Source organism: Monodon monoceros, unplaced genomic scaffold (assembly GCF_005190385.1).
Source record: "Monodon monoceros isolate NGI ecotype Baffin Bay Population unplaced genomic scaffold, NGI_Narwhal_1 Super_Scaffold_15, whole genome shotgun sequence".
In the NCBI taxonomy this organism is placed as follows: domain Eukaryota; kingdom Metazoa; phylum Chordata; class Mammalia; order Artiodactyla; family Monodontidae; genus Monodon; species Monodon monoceros.
The window spans coordinates 62,707,521-62,730,612 of record NW_021703771.1 but is presented as its reverse complement, the minus strand read 5'-3'; the positions used below and the strand labels follow the sequence as shown (position 1 = coordinate 62,730,612).

The following is a 23,092-nucleotide window of genomic DNA, read 5'->3' as shown; positions in this document are numbered from 1 at the left end:
AAAAGGGATCGGGGTTTTGAGAAAAGCAAGGAGCTCATCTTACTGTGAGTACCAAAGACCGACACGAGGAATAGTTTACACATCATGTAAGGAGAAGTATCTCTCTTCGACAACGTAGCTTCTAAAGATTTGGGGAACTTAATGTTGGAAGAGGTATGTTGCTAAATTTTTTAATGCCTTTTCGCCCTGATCAAATATGTTGAAACCAGGGTCCTTATTCAACATAAACCTTGTAAACCCATTAAATAAGCAATCCACGCATGGTTACTTGAACACTGAACAACTGAATCAGTAAATTGCTTCGTTTATTACTGGGTCATTGTCTTGACATAACTTCTTCTATGTCTCTAAAGTTGCTTGTTGGCTGAATAATAAGCCTCATAATAGTTATTATTTTTTGAATTACTACTTTGTGCCTGGAAGTTATGCACATTAGCTTGGCTTATTGCCACATTTTATCACCTCATTTCACAAAGGAAAAAGTTGAGATTCAGAGAAGTGACGTGACTTTCCAGGGTCACACAGTTATAAGTGAAAGAGTCAGAACTCTTTTCTGTCACTGTTCAGGCCTCCTCTAAAAGAAGTCACACTGAGAGCTCTTTTAATGTAAGAATTATTTAATTTTGTGATCACAAGCCACCCACATACAAGCACCAGAGTTGAATTCCACTAGGCAGATAGAGATTAGCCTGCGCTAATGCATCTTTTTAAAATAATTGCTTTTCCATAGACTGTCATGATAGAAAATCAAAAATCAGGAGGGCTTCCCTGGTGGTGCAGTAGTTGAGAGTCCGCCTGCCGATGCAGGGGACACGGGTTCATGCCCCGGTCCGGGTAGATCCCACATGTCGCGGAGTGGCTGCGCCCGTGAGCCATGGCCGCTGAGCCTGCGCGTCCGGAGCCTGTGCTCCGCAACGGGAAAGGCCACAACAGTGAGAGGTCCGTGTACCGCAAAAAAAAAAAAAAATTAGGAGACAATCTAGGCTTCAAGAAAAACACAAAGTAGATGATATCTTTGGGATTTTGCATTTAACCAATTCCTTTCAGTAATCAGTTCATCATGGAATCTACAGAAGGTATATTCTGGATTGTTAACTATGAAGGAGTTTATGGGGGCAAATGACATTTTCCATGGAGGAAATAGTCTATGGTTTTAGAAGCAACACACTTAATACTTGAGCTGGAGGTGGGGATAATTTGGCAATCTAATAGTTCCTATGTGAAAACTGAGGATTTTTACCTAAATAGGACAAATTCTGGCCCCAATTACAAAGTAAATCACCAGGGATTTGCCCAGAAGTCAAACTGAGAAGGTACAAATATATTTTGGTTCATGTGTAGTAGCTTCTGTGGGACCCAAGTAAATTATGAAGTCAATGATTAGAAAAACCTATACTTGGGTGTTAAATTCCCTGCCTACACCAAAACTTTTACCTTACAGGATGAGATAAATATCAATGCTATTTCTAAATATTTCAACCTCGACATCCCTCCCATGATATGATTCTCTTATTCTAGGAGTTGGAAAAAGAACAAATGACAAACAGACTAAGAGGACATAAAGGGATTTCTTCATACTTGCCTCCAGCTAAACAATGCCTAGACATGATAAGTCGCTGAATTTCTCCAAAAGTGAGCACAAGCAGTTAAATCCCAGTTTTATATCTCACAATTCTGATAGAAATGCTGATTTTATAAACAGAACACACACAGAGGAGTAGTAAATGATTGTCAAAGGTAAAATAATAAGCCAGGAGCAACAATGAACCTTAAATACTGAAACCCTGGTCATCCGTGTTATTGTACTAATAATTCCTATCACGTTCCGAACACTGACTACATCCCAGACACCGTGTTAAGCACTTTACAGGCATAACATCATTTGGTTCGCCACTGGATTTATGTAGTGAGTGTTAATATTATGCTATGGAAATTGAGGCAAAAAGTATTTAAGTAACATGCTCAGGGTCATACAGCAGAGGCAGGATGCAAATCCCAGCAGTCTGTTTAGACTCTCTGCTCTTAGCCATTGAGTCAAAGATATCATACCCCTAGGCACATAAGAGCCCTCCATATTTCTTACAGCATGGATGTGCGCAAAGTTCCCATCCTGTCACCACTTTGGGTCATGTTCACTTAGTGGAAATAAGTGACTTTTGTGTCCCTTCCCTGGCGAAAATCTCACCTAGAATAAGGAAAAATACAACTATCTAGAACAGCTATGAGGCTAGCAATATTGTTGGCTGGATCCCAGGAATCCATTCTATTCTATTGCCTGGTCCTTATGAAACCAACTCAATGCTTTCTGTCCAGAGGAATGGCTAAGGGAGCAAACCTAAAAAGGGGAAAAGAGAGATCCCCAATGTTCTGGCTGATTACAGAAAAGCCCCACCTCTTACCATCTGATAAAGAAAAATGCAGGAATCCCAACATTAAAAGACACCCTCACACGATAATCCAAACCACCAGTTTGCCAGGACCATGCTATTCTCTGAAAAAGTTGTTAGAATCTCAGGAATGAGAGAGATTCCGAAGAGGCAGTAAGCCAACATAATTAGCAGTGCTCACAGGGCAGGCCGCCTTTGGATTTCCCGTCATGAAGTGAGGGGCCAGAAAAACAGGCCTGATCCAGGAATCATCCCATCTCAATATGTCTGCACCTTGATACCGGTCCCTGGGAAACATGCGGCTGCCGCCAGCCTCACTCATCACACAGAATTAGTGAGTGCTTTGGCATGGCGGCCCTGCACAGCAGTCACTGAGCAAGAAGATTTATTGCTCTATTTGACAGTCTGTTATTCACTAACTGAGCATGACACATCTGGGGTTTAGAATCATCAACTTGACATCTAACAGAAGAACAAACCTTGGGGAGGAATACGGAGGTGGGGGGAGAGAGCAGAGGAAAGTGACAGTTTTCAGGATAGATTTCCCATTTCCCTGCTGACCTCGACGGTTGGTCCAGGCTTGAGGTCATCACCAGAACGAAGGGATGGGGCAGATGCCTGGAGGGTCTTGGTCTGGAGTGATAATGAAGCTGTGGATCACTGTAAGGAAAGGCACTTTGGGTTCTTGTAGGGGTTGGGCATCTTTCCTGGCGACATTAGGCAAGGTTTTATTCTTCTCCTCTCTAGGAAAGCATGTCCCATGAGACACACGGAAGAGCTCCCCTCCATTTCTCTCTCCTTTTGCAGTTGAAGCAGAGACTTGGCTGCCAGAGAAGAATGAACATTACTGCTTGAAGTCACCCTTTCAGCTAAAGGACCCCAGTGGGCAAGATGCCCCTCATCCCCTTTCCCATGCTCTGGCCGTGCTCCGTCAGCTGGATAGGCTGCGTTGGACCCAGGCACTATCTTCAATCTTCTGCCTAGGCCCCTCGCAAAGCAAAGACAAACTCTTTTCTTGCCCATTAGAAAGCCGAGATTCTGTCCACAGCATGCAGGCTCCACTTTCGCCATGAAAAAGAGAGTGGGGCTCACTAATGATTGGAGACATAATTTATTTAATCTTCATGGATCCATTGGGAGCCATGGTTCAGAGGCCCATGAATAAAAATGGCAAGTTTGCTCAGCGCATTCAAGGCAGTTAAGACAATTTGTTTAGCCTGCTGCTAAGTGCTCCAAAGACTTATCTATCCTGGCTGAAAATGGCACACACACACCCCCATTAAAAGCATCTAATCTCTCTGCTTATATTCTAGCAAGTAAATATGAGATAAAATAAAAGTTTTAATGCCTGGTTTCTGCCTCTTCGGGTTCCCATATGTTACTACCTAATATATTTATTCCCTCTCCATTTACCTTCTCTCTGTCTCTCTCTGCTTCTCTATCTCTGCTCCTCTCTTTGTCTCTCCTCATGCCCTCTGTCTTCTTCATCCCACCCCTCCCCTGATTTCTCCTTCTGTCTCAGCAAGTTGAGGAGATGAACAAGGCAGTGGGACCACAAGCAGGGGCTCTGGTTCACATTTTCTCCTAATTCTTTCTGCAAAACTCTGTCAAATAAGTGAATGTCAGCAGCAATGAAGAAGAGAAGCGAAGTACCAGGAAGAATTGCTCTATTTTTACCCTAAATATTTTTTAAGTTGAATGGCGGTTTGACTTTGATCTTATTGAAAAGGACATACTTTAAAAAAATCTACTCTCTTTTGGATCTTTTATTGAGTTGATAGACTAGAAATATATGAAAGGTTGCAAGCATATTAATTAGTACATAAGCTCTAAGACGTTAGATACTGATGGAGAAAGTTTAAAATAATTTAGTCAAATTACGAATGGGGAAAGTGGGCAGTGGGAAAAAAAATTAGAGGTTTTCCAAGCAGGAACCAAGAGTGCATGGGAATGGGTGAGTTGGCAATTGTGAGAAGAAAAATACTTAAAACCCCGGCTTGGAACAAGTCACACATCAACAGAGAATGACACAGAGGCCTACAGGTTCCTGGCATCAGAGATCTCCCATGTCCCTCCCTTTCCTCCCCTGTGATTATGGCTTTATCATGGTGCAGATACCCTGAGGACCATGGAGACTTCTAAGACCTTGTGATCATTGGTAATTATATTTCCTCTGTTCATCAAGCTCTGTTCCACCCTCTTACATCAGAGTGATTGTAAGAGGGAAAATCCAAGGAGTTTCTGTTTTACATAGTGTGTCTTTCTAGGAGTGCTGAGAAAGGAACACCAAGTGATGGTGATGTTCCAACACAAGTCATCTGAGTTGGGTCCTTATGGAAGTTTCCTGGAGTAAGTGCTATCCACCCTTACTGGGATACGGTTGGCATGGATTAGGGTGCTGCACCTGGCTAGGCCCCTTAAGGTTCAGGTAGGCATGGGTGCTCATGACTACAGGGTATCTGGAATTTCAGGTCATAGTTTAGAGCTCAAAGTATTCATCAGGCAATGATGCTGTGTCAGCAAGATTTCAGGAGTGGTAGGAACCATGGGAACCAACAGAGCTCCATCAAGAGCTCGTAGGTCTCCTGACTCAATGTGGCTTTTATCCTCACTAGTTTAGCCTTCCCCACTTGGATCCAATGTCTTACTCTGAGCCTTAAGAGGCTTTGCTAATTATGCAATTCTGTGTCTCCTGGGAATGAAGGTATTTCTCTAATTACTCAGAAGTGCCACTCAAGGACCCAGGCTTCTGTTGTCCCCACCAGCCCCTAAAGAGGGGAAGTTCCTTCCTACTTGCCTCTTCTTCCCATATAGAGTATTCCCTTTACACGAGTACATACAGAAGACTTGCCTGGGACCAATAGCCCACCTGAATGTTTCTGTGAGTGTGGGCCTCCTCCCCTAGGAGATGATTAGCAGAGTCCTTGACTCCTCCTGCCTTGGTCAAACGCCCTGTCCTGGTTAACTCTACCCATGTGTATTAGTTTGCTAGGGCTACCAGAACAAAATATCACAGGCTGGTGGTTTACATAAGAGAAATGTATCTTCTCACAATTCTGGGTGCTGGAAGTCCAAGATCAAGGTGTCGGCAGGTTTGCTTTCTTTGGAGGCTTCTCTCCTTGGCTTTCCAGTGGCTCCCTTCTCGCTGTGTCCTCACATGGTTGTCCCTCTGTCTGTGTCGTTGGTGTCCTACTTATCTCTTCTTATAAGGGATAAGTCATGGTGGATTAGGGCCTACCCTAAGGAACCCATTTTAACTTAATTACCTCTTTATATTTGGAGACTACAACTCCAAAAAGAGTCACATTCTTAGGTACTGAGGACTAGGGCTTCAGCACATGAATTTGGGGGGACAAAACTCACCCCATAACACTATGCTTGCTCATGCGGCCTGACTGTACTTCTGCTCTGAAACTCCGTCCAACTCAGGAGCCAGCATTTGCATGTGAGCTCTGTTCCTTCCACATCACCATTTTTATGCAAAAATTATCTTTCACTGATTCTCTCATCTGGTTGGACCCCTGGTGTCCTGGCTGTTTTCACAGATTCATCAAGGACGTGGATTCCTTCCATTGTCCAGGGTAAATTCAACATCCACATGTGCAACTCATCTAAAATCACAGTTTCCCAATTTCTCTATCTCCGTGACTGCAAGGACTTAATCTCTCTTTCCCTGCACAGCTACACATCTTGAACAAGGAATCTGCACATGCTCTTTCCACAGACTTCCCTCCCATTCAGTCCTGAACACAAAACAACCTGGTTTCTTCCCCATCACCTTCTCTCCAGTAAAGCTGCTCTTGCTAACAAAATCTTCATCAACCTCCATATTTCTAATCCATGGATATATTATATTTAAAGCAATCCTCCAATTGGCCCAGCTTAAGCCACATGCCTCTCACTTCTTTTAGAGACTTGCTTCTCTTCTCGTCATGTGGCTCTGATGAGGGTTGCCAGTTGGGGGCAGATGCAATTACAGTTTGGAAGGATACATCAGAGTTTGTCAAGTAAAGAAGGCAGGAAAGAAAGGGAAGTTGTATAATAGAAAACATAAAATAATAGTAGTAATAATAGGAATGCTAATAACCATTATTTTGTTAACACATAAGGTACTTATTCTGGGCTTGGCACTGTTCTAAGGTTTTAGATATAATAATGTATTTAATTCTCTCAACAGCCCTATGAGGTATGTGTTATTGTGTTTCCTATTATATAGATGAGAAAACCAAGGCACAGAAAGGCAAAGAATGTTATCTAATATCTCTTAGCTAGTGCAAGGCAGGGCTAGGATTTTGACCAGGCAGACTGGTCCAAAGACACTCATGCTTTTAATCGCTACACTACACAGCCTCTTATTAATATTTGCATACCCTGGGAGTCAACAACAGTCTCAAGGTAGTGGGTACATAGAGAGAAGATCAACCTGGTCTTCCTTAATTTGGCCACAAGACCTCTCTAGGTCCACCACCCCTGGTTGGCCACTTAGAACTTTTCTCAAGGAAGGGGAGGAATCTTTTAGATGCTCTCAGCGGGACTGGCTCAGGCTCTGTCTGCCTAGGCACAGAGTTTCTTTTTTTTTTGATCACGTGGCACGGCATGCAGGATCTTAGTTCCCCAACCAGGGACAGGTGCCCCCTGCACTGAAAGCATGGAACCCTAACCACTGGACCACCAGGGAATTCCCTAGACACACGGTTTCTACTACTCCAGTACCAAGACCATGCGGCAGGACTCTGCTTGTGTACCACTGTGGGTTCTTCAGATCTCAGAAACAGAGGCTCTACTTTGCCTCTGGTTCTTGCCTCTCTATCTTCACCATTGTTCTTGGTCTGTCTAGAATAGACTTCATGGTTTCCTGTTAAAGATCTTCACCATGATCTCAGTCTTGCTTTCCCATTTTGCTTCTCTCTCCTTCCAATCCTTAGGATTCTCATCTCTTCTGCAAAGAGGAGATTCATGATCACATCATTTACATTTTCCTAATCTATTATTTTAGGCAAAAATATTATGCCCTGGCCCATGAAGGTCTTGAGGTTTGGGTCTCCAAATCCCTTCCTCTCGTACTTTTACCCCTGCCATGAGTTACAAAAGTTCATTTTGAAACTCAAAAGCTAAGAGCTGATTTTTCACTTTCTCTTTCCATTTTGCCATAATATTACCCCAAGAAGTGAGTATAGAACATCCTCAGGGCAGGGAGGGGTAGAGATGGGAAAGCCAAGACTAGTAAGGAAATTCTGAGGAAATCAACAGGTTAATATCTCAGAAATTATTTTAATCATAGATGCATTGTTTTACCTAGCTTTATATTGTGTTTATTAACCAATCCTCAAAGAGAATAAGTGCTTTCAGATTTGCACATTGAGGAGACAGCATTCGAAGCCATTTCTCTCTGAAACGACAATCTATTTTCTTTCTATGAGTATACAGCAGTCCGATTTGTTGGATTGAGGCCAATGATCACAAAAGGTACTGTGAAGCTCTGGCTTCTGTCCAGTGACTTGGATGAAACTTTTATGTCAATAAATAAATGTTCATATACTTTCCTTCTTCCCCCAAAGATTTGAAATAGCTTATAAATGATTACAAAATATATTAAAAATAAGTGGATATTTAAATGAAAGTGAAGGGAAAATAGATGTAGGAAAATAAGATAACACCAAGGATAAGATTATTATACAAAACAATTTCATTAGCTTCTATTCAGCTGCTAGATCTGGGTTATCAACTGGGCCGGGAGAAGGACAGGTGTCATGCCCATCATCTTTTTAGCCATCCTTATTGAAATGCTGGATCAGATTAGTATGGACTAAGCTCATAATCAGAATTGTCAAGGGGCTCATTGTAAAAGAATTGTGCTGGGAGAAAAGTATAAACATTATAGAAGGGGCTGGCCCTTGGGTTGCGGAAGTGCTCTGCAAATTCCCTCAAAGATGGGGCAGGGCGATTAAACATCCTGGTGGTATCTGAGCAGGATCTTGAGGACAACAGGAGCATCTGATTCACCTTCTGCATTTAACCATTATGTGTGTTGAGTGGGGGAGATACAGGGCTTGGATAACTGGATGCAGCTACAAAAGAGGCATCAGCAGGCACTCCAAATGGAAAGAGGATGCTGAGAACTGAATCCAAAAGGATACCCTAGGATACCTTTCTGCGTCAAAATGTTGCCTTTCAGAAGCCATGTGTTCTTTGTGGTTCTGAATAGTCCATGCAGGAAAGAAATGAACCATCTTGGTAAACAACTTCTCCCCCAGGTTAGCTACACTGCATTCTAATGTCCCTAGTTCTCTCTCGCACCGCTCTTAAAACAAAATAGTGGGTCTTGGGATGATAGGACGTGAGGAAAGTAGGAAAACACTTCCATGGAGCAGGAGGTCATTATTTCAGATTTTGCAAATGACACTAATTTTCTAGGCAACTAGGTCCTGGGCCAAGGCCTGTCTGATTTATGTAAAAAATATCAGAAAGCTCTTATTTACACATAAAGTTGAATGATTGAGAGTGGTAAAAATATTAAAACTTTTCTCTCTGGGACAGACATTTGCTTGTCATCTCAAACATTCATGTCATGTTACTACAAAGTTAATCTAGACAGAAGGCACGTTCCACCTGCCCCAGTGGGGTTTCAGGCACTTTGGAGCCTGGTGATCAGTTTTCGGAGACATGGAGGAAATGCTCAGAAAAATCACGTGTGTGTGACTGTCAACTGAGTGAGTAAGTGAGTGAGAGGGATTATCTGTGATGATTTGAGCAAGGTGCTATTTTTCTTCCAAAGAGAACATAGTTCTTTTTTTTTTTTTGCGGTACGCGGGCCTCTCACTGTTGTGGCCTCTCCCGTTGCGGAGCACAGGCTCCGGGTGCACAGGCTCAGCGGCCATGGCTCACGGGCCCAGCTGCTCCGCGGCATGTGGGATCTTCCAGGACCGGGGCACGAACCCGCGTCCCCTGCATCGGCAGGCGGACTCTCAACCGCTGTGCCACCAGGGAAGCCCCGATAACATAGTTCTTTTATTTCTAGTGCTTCGATGGAATAATTTTAACGTAAAACTGACACATACTAATTGAAAAAAAGGTTTTTAATGCAGTAAAATATTAAAAAGAAAAACCTAGAGTTTTTTTTTTAATGACTAGGGTTGAGTATATTCCCGTCTGTTTTTCCTGTGCTTTTATAATCATTTATTTGCTTTCACTTAATTGGGACTTTATTGCATATATAGTTTTTAATCCTGTTTTTTCCATTTCACATTTTATAAAAGCACTTTTTATGTCATTGAAACTTTCCCAGAAACATTTGACTGACTACATAGTTTTCCACTATGTGAATATGTCGTATATTATTTAATCATAGAAATGTTTCCCATTTTTCACTATATGAATAATATCTCCTCAGACTTTGTCAGGTTTTTTTTTTTAATTCTGTTATTTTTAGAGTTTCAGGAAGGAACGGAAGGCTGGAACTTGTGCTTAGTTTATGATCTTGGCCCATTCACAAATGACCTTTATTGAATAGTTCGACAAAATGTAGTGTTTCTAAGGTTGTTTTTTTTTGTTTGTTTGTTTGTTTTACAAAAGCAGCAGAATAACATTACTGAGTCATCTATATAATGTTCTGGTAAAGCAGGTGGGTCTCTCTCATTGTATAAAAGGAAAATTGGAGCAGCGTGATGGCTACTGTAAGGCACAAAGCAATGCTAACGAACATCATTTATATAGGGCCTTACAGCTGACCCTTAAGACGATCCTTCTAGGTAAATATTGTTAGTTATAAAATTGAGAAGGTTGAGACCCAGAGGACAGGCAACGGGCACATGATTACCAAAAGCAACGTCTCAGATCAGTCTCTTGTGACCCCAAATCTTTGTCCCCCACCCCAACTGTTGCTTCCCGCACAGAGTACTATAACCAACCTTTGAGCTGCCCACCCAAAGCTCACCAGTTCCTGGCTTTGGAGACCAAGTGGGTATCCACAGTAAAAGACAACGAGATGCTTTGCATAAATCCTTTCTCTAAATACATGTCTTACAGACAGGTGGCTGCATTTGCCTTGACTCACCCACTCACTTTCAGTGGATATCTAGGAGGCATCAAGCTTTCAGTCTCCTTGTTTTTATGGCCTCTAGCCACGCTTTTGAGAGATACGATCCCACCAGCTTAGCTCCAACTGTGAACGAGCATAAGACCTTTCCCCAGCTTTTGTACTCATCACTGGCAAACTGCTAGGCTCATTGAAAAGAGGAGTGTTTTGTTTCTGAATTCAGTCCATTCATAGGCCAGTACGCGAATGTGGCACATACAGCAAAAACACTGTTTTGCACAGTCAATACATCTACGGCCACACCCCTATCTCCTTTGAGGGTGCTGGAGTTGACCCTAATATTTACATGGCTTTCATAACCTACAGTGCTGCTTCAGTGTGGCTGTGTGCTGGACTGTTAAAATTATCTAGCGTATTTTAACATGAAAATATGTGGGCTTGCCGTGGCAATTTACATTGATGTTTCTCCTTAGGCAATAGTGGTTTGTCAGTCTTAGCTGCACATTGGAATAGAGCTTTAAAACGCACAGATGCCTGAGTTTCCCTCCCTCTGATGGAACTCTTCAGGGTTTGGCCTGGGAAGTGGGATTTTTAAAAACCTGCATAGGTGATTCCAATGCACAGAGACTCTAGGATATGTCAGGGTTTTACGTGGCGAACAACAAAAAAAATATGGTACCCTCCCTTTTGGAGAAGATAGCTACCAAATAAGTCTAGATAGATGGATAGATAGACATAGATATAGATGGATTTTACTCTATAACATTTACCACAAGTATTATTATTTTAAATTTATTTTTGGCTTTATTGCTGCGTACGGGCTTTCTCTAGCTGCGGCGAGCAGGGACTACTCTTCGTTGCCGTGTGTGGGCTTCTCATCGTGGTGTCTTCTCTTGTTGTGGAGCACAGGTTCTAGGTGCGCGGGCTTCAAAAGTTGTGGCACACAGGCTCAGTAGTTGTGGCTCACGGGTTCTAGAGCGCAGGCTTAGTAGTTGTGGCACGCAGGCTTAGTTGCTCCACGGTATGTGGGATCTTCCCTGACCAGGGCTCGAACCCGTGTCCCCTGCATTGGCAGGCGGATTCTTAACCACTGTGCCACCAGGAAAGCCCTTAGCACAATTATTTTTAAAAAGCTATTCACTGATTTATCATTCTAAATTTATAGAATTCTAAAAATGAAGGAGCTTTCTAATACTATGCATAATGTAACGTTTTATTTTCAGATGGAGTTAACCCAGACTCTCCTAATTGAGATTACTTGCCTTACTTTTACTTAAAAAAAGAGAGGTAATGTTTCCTGATCATCTATTCCAGAAATTCATGATCCTATATCATACAGAACTCAAATTTTTGTGATCATTTCCCTAATAGAGAAACTGAGGCACAAACAGATTAAGGGACTAGGCCAAGAAGGGCACATAAAGGGTCATCTTACCCTGTATGCCAGCTTGATTAACAGTAGTGATTCCTTGGAGTACTGTTGAGAAGGATTCTGAGGCTGCAGCAGGGTGTAAAGTATCATGATTGATTATTGATGTCTGCCATGAGTGCAAGAGGGAGCACATATGTCCCGTATTTTGTTTCTTTAGTCTACTATTATTTTATTTGATCCAGGACCTAAATTTAGATTTCTTTACCATCATTTTAGGTGCACCCTTCTTAACTATAGCTGTATGTTCTCTAAGAAGGAAAAACACACAAAAATCTGCTGTGTTAATATCAGAATCTTACATATATGTGGATGGAAGCAAAAGCATCCTTAGCACAAGGGGTTTTTACATATCACAAACTCCCTGCTAGAATATTGTTTTCAAGACATAGGCTGTGTGTATATGCATGTGTCCTTGAAGATAAATATGGTACAGGAAGCACTGACCCCCTTTAACAGATTAAATTATTTTCTTTGATGATGAATTATTTACTCATTTTAAGAAACATCAGCATAAACTGGCAGACCAATAATGCTACCATAATTTTCAAAACTCAGTGTAATTATCTAAAGTACATTTTAAAATATAATATAAATGTGTCCGTTTCATCAGGATATTAGTTAGATTCATATTTAATAAAGAGGCAAATATGCATGACAGCTATATAATACTTCTAAAATAGCCCTTAAACATTCTAGCATATATCAAGTTTGTTTGAACATTATCTGAGCTATAGTTCTCAGTTTGATTCAATGTCAATATGGGCTGAAGGGATGAGGAACACTGAAGTGCCAAACTCTGAAACTCCTGGAATCCTCCTTGACATACAGCTTTGAACTGTGGTCTACCTCACAATTATTGACTCAAAATCCTGGCAATGGGTTGTCATCCTTTGTACTTTAAAAAAGTTTTTTTCAAAGTCATACAACGAGAATAATGAAATTGGTTTTACTTCCTAAACAGGTAATGTAAAATAAAAAACAACAACAAAAAATCATACTGTCGTACTTTGAAAGCAAATAGGGAAAGTAGAGGTTGGTCACCTCTCACAGTGAAATATAAAATGTAATTACATTACACTGAAAGTACCTACATAATTTTGGTGCCAAGTCTTTTCAAATACTTTCACCCCTACTTCCAAGTTTGAGGAAAACACCTAGTGTTTTTAAGGCTTTCCATGGATACTTCACTGACCTTTTGGGGCTTGCTCCCTAACTTCTCCCCTCCCCCCATTGAAGACGCTGGCCTTGGTACCCTGAAGTATACAGCCACAGCAACCTGACCGCACTTCTGCCGGATTACATTTCCACTCAACCAGAGTGAAGCAGTGGAAACAGTTGTCTGGAAAGTATTTTCATCTCTTCCTTTGCCTCTCCCTTCCAGAAAAGACAGAAAATGGATATGCAGATGGGTTAAAGAGCATCTCCCCAGGCAGGACAGGGTGGAAACCATTTGCATAGAATAGCATCTGGAGCCCCCGTGCACTCAAATGCTTCCAGGGGAAAGACAGCTTTCCACATTCATGGATGTTTCCTAAGGAAGGAGAGAAAGGGAACAAGGGAGGAGAGAAAAGGAGCAGGGGACTCCCTTTGTATCTGTGTCCAATATGGTTTCTTTTCATTGTTCATTCTCCATAGTCAAGGGCTCCCCAGGGGTTCTCATCTGTTACCAGGCTCGGCTGTACCTGCCTGCCTGTGTGAAAGTGGCTCAGCTGCTGCCCTGGATGAGGCAAACACATCACATCTATCTCCGTGGCATCTACTGAGCTCTCGGGCCGCAAGGATCAAGCCCCAAATGGAGCACAAAGACAGGTCTGTATAGAAAGAGTCGACCTTCTTCATTGTCCAACCTTCTTTGTGTGGACGCTGGGGGCCGGAGCTCCCTCCACATTCCTGCCTGTACCATGAGGGGGAGGACAGGGCGTGTAAGTACAGTAAGCTCTTCCTGGATTTTCATTTGAGCAAAAATGTAGGATTGCTCATGGGTCCACCATTTCCCCCCACCAAATTACGTCCTAACATAAAATCCAGGACATCAATAGAACTGCTATTTTTTGATATCAGTTTTTGTGTTCAGAGACCAGAGAGAATATTTGAAATGGTGATGGAAGGATAATTAATGATAGAGAGGTAGAGTTTGTTTCAGATTTAAACTAGCATCCACTGACCTCAGAAGATATTAACTATCCTATTATCATCTTAGCCTCCTCACCATTATTTTAAAATTGATTTTAGAAAGCACATGACTGGTGGCTGAAAGTCGGAGGGGAGTTACACAGCGGAGATAGGGCTTTCTTATTAGGACACGACGCTCATAATCAATGATAAGGAGAAGTCATGATAATTAAAAACCAGATGGGGAAAATTTACCAATTTGATGGTGTTATTTTTATTTAATAAGAGAAAGAAAAAATTTCAATGAAAAGCATTTAAAAAACATCAGTGTCTAGTTTCAGATGTGAAACTCATTCTGAAATCTCTCACAGTATCTTATATACCCTGCTTTCTGTCAGAGTTTTATTAATATAAATAATTCTGGTCCACATATCCTGATCTTTGATCTTAACATCTTGTGGGGAAGCTCTTTTCTTTTTCTTTCTCCAAAATTTTTTTTATAGTTTAAAAAGAGAAATTTTCTATAATTAAAATCTCTTCTTTCTAAATCCATGTGATTTATACTTCTGGAAAAGTATTTGCCACTTCAAAGTTAGAAATGGTCAAATATTGCTTCAAGCTGCCTTGTCCATGACATTCCATATGCTACAGACTCATTTGCATTTTTCTTCCTTCAACTAAAAGATTTCAAATTTCAGTCTTAGAAAAACAACATGTATCATTGTGCCCTGCCATATATTTTGATCATTAGTCATAGACACCTACCTTTTCTACTTGGGCTGTATCTTTAATACTTTCCTAAATATTTTCCCCCCATCCCTCCCTGTTTCCTGTCTGTCTCACTCCCTATCATTCTTTCTCTGAGAAGACTCAGAAAATGGGCAATCAAAAAAAAAAAAAAAAAAAAGGCTCTGCTGTTCCATTCGTTCCGCCCTGCCCCCATAAAAAGCTAATATTTTCAGGTTGACTGAAAGTTTAACTTTGTGATTTTTTTTTATTTTTCAAGAAAATCCAGCGTGACGTGGCACGTGTTAGTGCCCTCTTACTTAACAAATTACATGTTTTTTTGACCTAAGTTAAAAGCTGTGCAAATCTCCCTTGTCTGTGTTTTCATTGTATGGATTTCCCCGGTACAGCCTCAGACATGCCCACAGTGAAACTCTGAAATTGCACCTCAGTCTTTCTGCCCAAAGCTTCTCTTTGTCCCTCAAAACTTGGAGGAAGACATCCGTCCTTCAAGAATGTGATGTTTTCTGATGGTGAAACCCCTCACTTTCCAACTTGCTGTCAAAAAGCACAGATGACTTGGGAGTTTAAGTAACTCTCTATCCTTGTGGGAATGACAGCAGGGATGCTGCTGTCATCTTATTTTTAAATAGAGTCGATACTTTTCAGAGATTAAAAGAGTCATCAGGGTTTAAGAGAATCAGCAGGGTTTTTAAGAGGGCAAACAATTTCTTAGAGGTTAGGAAAATCAAAATGACCGCAAAAGACACAAAACCTAGCTCTCTTTATTTTGAGGAGCTTTTTAATGGCATACTGAGTTCTCTTCCAGATCCCGAGATACTTCAAAGGAGAACCTAGCCTGTTTTGAGAGGCTGGCAGGAGGGATGGCCCCTCCAAGGCTCCCAGGCAAACACTGCCTTTGGGACAAAAAAATCATTTGGGGTAAGGCTTTTGAAAAATGGATCAGAGAAGTCTTGAGGAGCCTTTGCTTGTCTGTTACTAAACACACCAATCCTTTCTTTTCTCTGCAGACTTGCCTGGACCGACCCAAGCTTTTGCACTGGGTAATGAACATTGAACTGGTCATGCCTGGAGATAGGCCCTTTCAGCCAAGCCCCCTCTTTGGCCCTAATGTGCCATTTCATTTTCAAAAGGCAGAGATATTCTAGAGCTATAAATCTCCTGTCTTTTTTCATCGGCTTGCAGCCCCTGCCCTTACGGGGGGCTACCTCTCGGAAGTTATTCACATTGGGTTGGGAGAGGTCAGCTCGATGCACACTTCCTGGCAGGTGGTCCGACACGGAAGCTCGGGGCCCCGTGCAGGATGGCGACCCCAAGGTGCTTTAAAGGCTCTCGCTGCAAAACAATGGTCATGCGTCTTTGTCTGCATCTCCAGGGCTGTCTATGACAGCCTTTGCTTCATGACAGATTGCTGTCCAGACACTGACCCCGTTCTATCTCCAGTCAGCCTGTCTTCCACTCCCAGTATACAGCAACTTGATACCCTTCCAGAAAATAAGCTCTTTTTACTCAAAGGGGGAAAAAAAATCAAAACTCATTATTGGAAGTAGGCGTAGAGAGGATCCTTTAGGAAGGACCAAAGGATAGCGAAGATCCTGAGCAAAAAGATATTATTGGAATCTAGAGAGTTGTGGCTAAAGTCACTGGCCTTTCTCCTGTTTATCTGCACATATAACTTAGATCTCATTTCACTCTACTTTACCTTTTGATTTCCTTCCCAGTCTCTCAACTTAGTGTATTATTTATATTTATTTTCTGTAAAAAGTCTTTTTCCTTCTGATTTCTCTAGTATTGACTTGATTTCATGTTTTTGTTTCCCTTCCTGGATCTTCCCTTTCGCTCACCTGTATATAGACCTTATGTTAACCCTGTAGTGGAGTAAAACCTAAGCAATGTTATTCCTTCCTTTGCTCCATCTCTGCGGCTTACATAGTATAGCACTTATTGCTTATTCATTCACCATATTTGATGATGTTTGATGTGTCTTTATGTCTAAAGTCCCAACTTAGCACCCAGTGGTATTTGAAACTCTATTAATATTTGTTGAATGAATGAATAAGAGATTATAATTTCTATAAACGATATAGAAATCATATCCTTTGTAAAGAACAGATTATGGTCTCTCATTAGCTCACCAATTCTCTAGACTAGGGTTTCTTATCTCAGCACCTTTGATATTTTAGACCTGATAAATTTTTGTGTATGGTAGGATGTTTAGCAGCATCCCTGGCCTCTATGCACTAGATGTCAGTATTTCCCCTGCCTCAATTGTGATAATTAAAAACGTCTCCAGACAGTGCCAGATGTTTCCTGGGGAGCAAAATCATCCTCAGTCCAGAAGCATCACTCCAGATCAGTGCTGTCCAATAGAACTCTGTGAAATGATGGAAATGTTCTATCTCTGTGCTGTCTAATATGACAGCTACTAGGTACCTATGGCTGCTAGTACTTGAAGTGTGGCTAGTTTGAATTGAGATGTGCTGTATATGTAAAATTCACATCAGATTTTGATGACTTCATTAAAAAGTACAAAATATCACATTAATAGTTTTAATGTAGGTTACATGTTGAAATAATAATAATTTGGATATGTTGATTTAAATATAATAAGTTATTCAAATTAACTTCATCTGTTTCTTTTTACTTTTTTGACTACTGGAAAAATTAGAATTACGTTACATGGCTTGCATTTGTAGCTTGTATTTAGTATATGTCTATTGGAAAGCACAACTTCTAGATAATCATTGCTTGATTTTTGTTTTCTTTTCCCAATTGATTTTCTTGTTATATACATTTTTCTCATCTGCTCCCCCAAAATGCCATTGTTGCTATTTTCTGTGCTGTTATTTGTGTGCAGTTCAATGTCTAATTTATTATCCATGTGACCTTGAATAACATCTCCCTCTCTGACCCTTGCTCCCTTTAAATGTCAAATCAATGAATTGCCCTCAATGACTTTAAAAGTCTAAAATTTAAAATCTAACTCAAAAATGTTATTGAATCAGCTGTGTTTAATCAAGTACAGCAGTTGAATGCAACCACTCTGAGAGGAATCAGCTTAAGGGCCCCCAGAAAGACAAGGTCAGAGATCTGCCCTCAGATCACCAAGTGAATTCCCTGAACTATGTCCTAGAGAATGCTGGCTGGATGAAGGCTGATACGAATTACCAGGGAGAAAAGAATTCCATAGTTAAGTAAGTTTGAGACATTGTGGGTTAAATGAAACAAGAGAAGCCTGTTTAACTTCAGGTCTTCTCAAAACATTTAATATATTAAAATGCCCTGTGAATCAAAGGAGGTAGATAGAATGCAACATTTTTCACATGTATTTGTTCATGGAACTTGTATACTGCTTTGGATTTATCCTGATCGTTCATGAGAATCCACTGAACCCAAGCGTGACATAAACCACTGACATTTTAGAGAGCTCCCTCTGGGCACTGTGGACATCAGGTTGGAAGCATAACATGGGAAGTCAGGGGAAAGCCCAAAGCAGAAGCAAGTGAAGAGGCTCTTGTAATTGTCTGCCTGAGATTTTTGAGGACCTGATAAAGATGACTTGAGGTGTTTACAAAATTCAATCAACATGATTTAATGAGCCCAGACACGCCCAGTTTCTGGCTTGGCAACTCAGTGGATAGTGGCGGTTCCACAAATAAATTTACAGCCTCATTAAGGAAGCAGACTTATTAAATAAGTTATTACAGTACAACATCATGCACAAAAATTAGAAGTAGGTGCAAGGTATTGTGTGGGCAGAAGCCATAGCTTATACATGTACATTTACATAAACATTCACCAAAAAATAGGTGCAAGATTCATCACCTTTCCAATTGTGGCAACATTTATAAATGTTCCAATTGCCCATATTTTTAAAAATTTGGATCAGGGTTCAAGAGCCATCTTTGTACTTAAAAATTAAAGAAGTCTTGGGGGAGTGAGTTACAAAGTTATGAGAAGTCATACTTAATAGGTAAAAGAAAAGCAAATACAGACTGACATCTCAGTGAAGGGTAAGATTTTGATTGTCTTGTTCATCCTATATCCGTAATCCCTAGCTAAATGTCCTGGTATATAAATATTTGTTGAACAAACTGAATTCTAAAGCATTCTACATATGTCACTGAAAACTGAATATAATATTAGGAAATGATATGATGATTTCATTTAACCAAGAGCATTGCTTTTCACAGCAGCAATGGGAATTCTTCTTTCTTTGGAAATTGTTTCTCATCTTAGAGGTGTTCAGTATTCTAAATACTCACTGTTGTTAGGGAAAAACTCTTCTACCCTTGGAGATGATGGCAAGCTGATTCGGCCTGAGGGGTCTTGGGGGAGCTCCTTCAGGGTGTGACGAAAGTCCCATAGCTGTACTCAGTTTCTTGATGACTTAGGTCTCAATATAGCACCTACTCTTTCACAATTCCATTCTGAGTTCTGTTACTTAAACAATCAGTTTTAAGAGAACATCCTAGCACTTTGTTCATAAATTGAGAACGATTTGGAAAATTTAGTTCTCATTTAATTTATTTTGATACTTATTGATTATCAACTGATAGGCATTCTGAAAATAAGATTGGATTTCCAGTAGTATAAGCTCTATTTTGGCCAGATATTTATAAATTATTAGAAGAATCTGAATTGTACTACCTTTATCATAGTCAACCCCTCTCACTCTCTGCTCTGCCAATATGCAATACGCAGGTCCTTGCTACCCAAGCTGAGGTCCATGGACCAACAGCATCAGCATGGTCAGGCAGTGTCTTAGAAATGAAGAATCTGAAGCCCCACCCCAGACCTACAGAATCAAAAGTACCCGGATATTCACTGATACAAACTATTCTTGATTGGCCATGTAAATGAAAATAGAGAAGACAAAAGGTTTCATATTAGATATACATCTTTTTTGAGATATAATTGACATATAGCATTGTATTAGTTTCAGATGTATAATGTAATGACTCAATATTTATATGTACTGTGAAATGTTCACCCCAAAAGTTTTAGTTAACATCCATCACCAGAGTTACACATTTTTTCTTGTAATGAGAATCTTTAAGATCTACTACCTTAGCAATTTTTAAATGTACAATACAGTATTACTGACTATTGTCACCATGCTGTACGTTACATCCCCATGATTTCTTTATTTTATAATTGAAATTTTGTACCTTTTGACCATGTATCTAGACATACATCATGACTTCTTCCTTGTCAATATTTTCAAGAACTGCTAAGTTACTATCAGGAATGGCTAGCTTTTAATTTCATTTCTCTCACGCACTAGTAACAATCAGTGAAAGGAGAAGAAATGGACCACTCATAAATCCCAGGGATAGATTGAACACCTCAGCATGTTCTGAGATCTTGGTCAAATCACCTGCATGAGGAAGAGTCCAACCGAGAGGCCCTGAAAGGTAGAACAAGGATCTGGGGAGAGGCAGCAGCTGCAAAGTCTGCCGAGAGAAATTTCAGCCTGATAAGTGGGTATGATATTTGACACATTGACTACATATTGTTCCCTGCTTCCTATCCTCTGGATATAGAATGATGTGGCATTTTAACGGAAAAAAAAGTGGTTGAATTTCAGATAAAAGGAGTGTTTTAAAAAACTACAGCCAGTCTTGGGAATAAACTCCAAAAATGTCTCTACCAGCCTTATGTCCCTTGTCTGCAGAGGTGGAGAGAGGCACCTGGCGGGCCCATGTCTGCATAAACACATGACGGGTAGAGCCTGGAGATGACATTTCCTTTGCCAAATTTGGGACCCTTAGTCAGAGGGTGATTTACACGTCAGTCGCAGTGTTTGGGTCAGTGTTCCAGGCTGTCAGCTCGGCACCGCCCTGCCCTTCTTTAACAAGCGCCATCAGAGCTCAAGCTACACAGGGCTTTGAAAGATTGGTCAAAGACCACATTGTGTTCATCCTGCTGCAGGAGAGGCTGCACTAATTTGGATTGTGACTTGGCTTGTTTTCCCCCCCGGTCTTCCTGAGGTCTGAGCTGAGTCTGTGTCAATCAGTGTTGTCACATCATTCAAGGATGGTGGCCCTCCCTACCCTTGAAGTAGTTTTTAGAATAAGTTTTAGGAAGGCATCTGGATGGTGTTATGTAATTCTTCCTTCTCAATACCAAGAACAGTCACCGAGACATCTTTTAGAAGATTTACGGAAAGGAGGTATCCAGTGCATTTAATTTGTACACTAGTTGGTGCAAGGAATGTTAAATTTGGAGCCAGAGGCCTGGCTTGAGCCCTGTCTTTGCTACTTCTTTTGTGCCTCAGTTTACTTAACTATAAAAACTGTATATGAACTCTCACTGTAAAAATAATGCATGTGAGGTCAATTTGTAAACTATAAAAAGGTATTATGCAAATTAAGATGTAGCCACATCTGAACTAGCGATCAAATCCAATGGAATCACTGTTGCATGTTAGAAGATGTAGGTCACAGTCAGACATTCCAAATTCAAACATTATCTTAAAAAGCCAGAATTTTCGAGGATCATTAGAATCAGGGATTACTTTTTAGTCATGTTTGCTTTAGCAGCAAGCATTAATTAGGTTTCCACTAAGTATGAATAGTTCCCAGTTATAAATGATAACTGTAATTGCCAAATAAAGCTCTAATAGAAATGTTCTTTAAGCTAATGAAGCAGACGACACAAGTAAACAAAGCACAGCTTTTTCTTTTTTATAGGTAATGGCTGGGGTAAGTCATCACTGTGATGCAGTCCTACCTGGCAAAGGCACTCTCTCTTCTCTTTCTCCTTTATGTGGGAACTTTCCCGATTCTCCTCGTTTCAGGAGATGACAGCAGGCCATCCACTCCAAAAAATCTCTTTATTTATTCTCTTTTCATGTCTTGTTGAGTACTGATTGCCTCTTTGGATCTCTTCTTCTGATCCTTGCTTCACTAGGTTTTTATCTCTAAATGAATCTTCCCCCAACTCTGGTCTCGTCAAATCAAGAGTAGAGTTTCCTGAAATTTCTTCTCTCATTAGTAAAGTGTCTAAAGGATGATTCCTCCTTATTGTCTCATCCTTTCCTTCTGGACTTTTAATGGTAACTTAAAATATTTTGCTTTTTAAAAAAGAAGTGTTGGGGTAGAAGAAGAAATCAGAGGTGTTTTTTTAACATGTGGAAGCACGGAGACATGATGGAGAAAAAGAAGAGCATTATTCCCATGTTCAATGAATCAAAAGTCTACTAGAGGCGTTTCGTGAATTACAGAAGGTATTTTTAATTTCTCAGAGGAAAGACTTATTTTGGGGGAAGTGTGGTGTAAGGGCCTGAGATAACTAGTCTTTGACACAAGGTGCATTCAAGTATGCTTTGGTTCGAATTGATGAAGGCAAACTGGTGAGCTGAAGCATTGGGAAGGGATTCTAGCAGCCCTCCTGGTATATGATGTCCATCACCACTTCACTTGGCATATTATTCTATGAAAAGTCTAAAGTTTCCTAAGCTTTTCCACCCTTCATAAATTCAGTGGAAACATACAACTCACGAGTAAACTTTTGATCCAGGTTTCATTCACACAGCCTGCACAGAGAAACCTTAGCCACCAACTCTGCTAGGTCTCACCTGGGTAGACTCAGAGAATCAGAGCTTTGGCACCTGGATTGGTAAGTGGCTAACTCTGTAAATATATAAGACTTATTCAGGAGTTATATGCGTGCTCAGAGTGACATTCCTTTGGGACCCTCAAGATCTCCTAAAGGTTCCTATAACAGTCGGTCAATATTTTTTCATATAATGTAAATAGATCTTTCCGTCTTTTAGAAAACAAAATTTGCTGAGAACAGCAGCATTTGATCTTTTTTTGGTCATAGATGTAAAGGACCAGAGTCTCTGTCAGAAATGGTACCTCGGGAATAGTCAGGAGGACTGAAGAATGTAATGAATTTCAGATCTCTGCTGCACAGAAAAAGAGACTGTGATTTCCCCACACTGACTAGAGATTTCTTACTCCTTCTGAATCAAATTGGGTAACAATTCAAATATTCTTGTTAGAATAGAATGTGTTTGTCTTCATTATACTTTGAGCCAGTAACAATGTAGTTCTCTTTTTCGTGTTTGTTTTAAATCATTGTTCTAGGATACATTCGTCGTAGTTATTAATAGTATAAATGACTAACCCTAAGAGAAATTAATTTAAAAATTAATTGTGTATGTGTATTTATGATTCAAATCCCATGAAAACTGGAAACATGTGCATGAAATACAGTGCTGTCCCAAGACAAAACAGAACCAATCATAGGAAACAAGTAGTAGACCTGATGAAAATCAGAAAATGGGCCTAAGACATTTAATAATAGTAATTACCATTTTTGAACAAATAACTGCATAGTTTATGGTTCACTTTTTTTTTTTTTTTTGCG

The 23,092-nt window shown here is 40.5% G+C and overlaps 1 long non-coding RNA gene across 1 annotated transcript in view; it reads right to left on the bottom strand.

Annotated features, from left to right (window-relative positions):
• Positions 1-642: 642 nt before the first annotated feature.
• LOC114896370 overlaps positions 643-23,092 on the bottom strand; it is a 32,244-nt gene continuing 9,794 nt past the window's right edge. Inside the window, exons 3-4 of the long non-coding RNA XR_003793759.1 lie at positions 2,949-3,211; positions 643-902 (exon numbers count right to left, since the gene is read on the bottom strand). This is a non-coding gene — a long non-coding RNA (uncharacterized LOC114896370). The remainder of the gene's footprint in view (positions 903-2,948; positions 3,212-23,092) is intronic.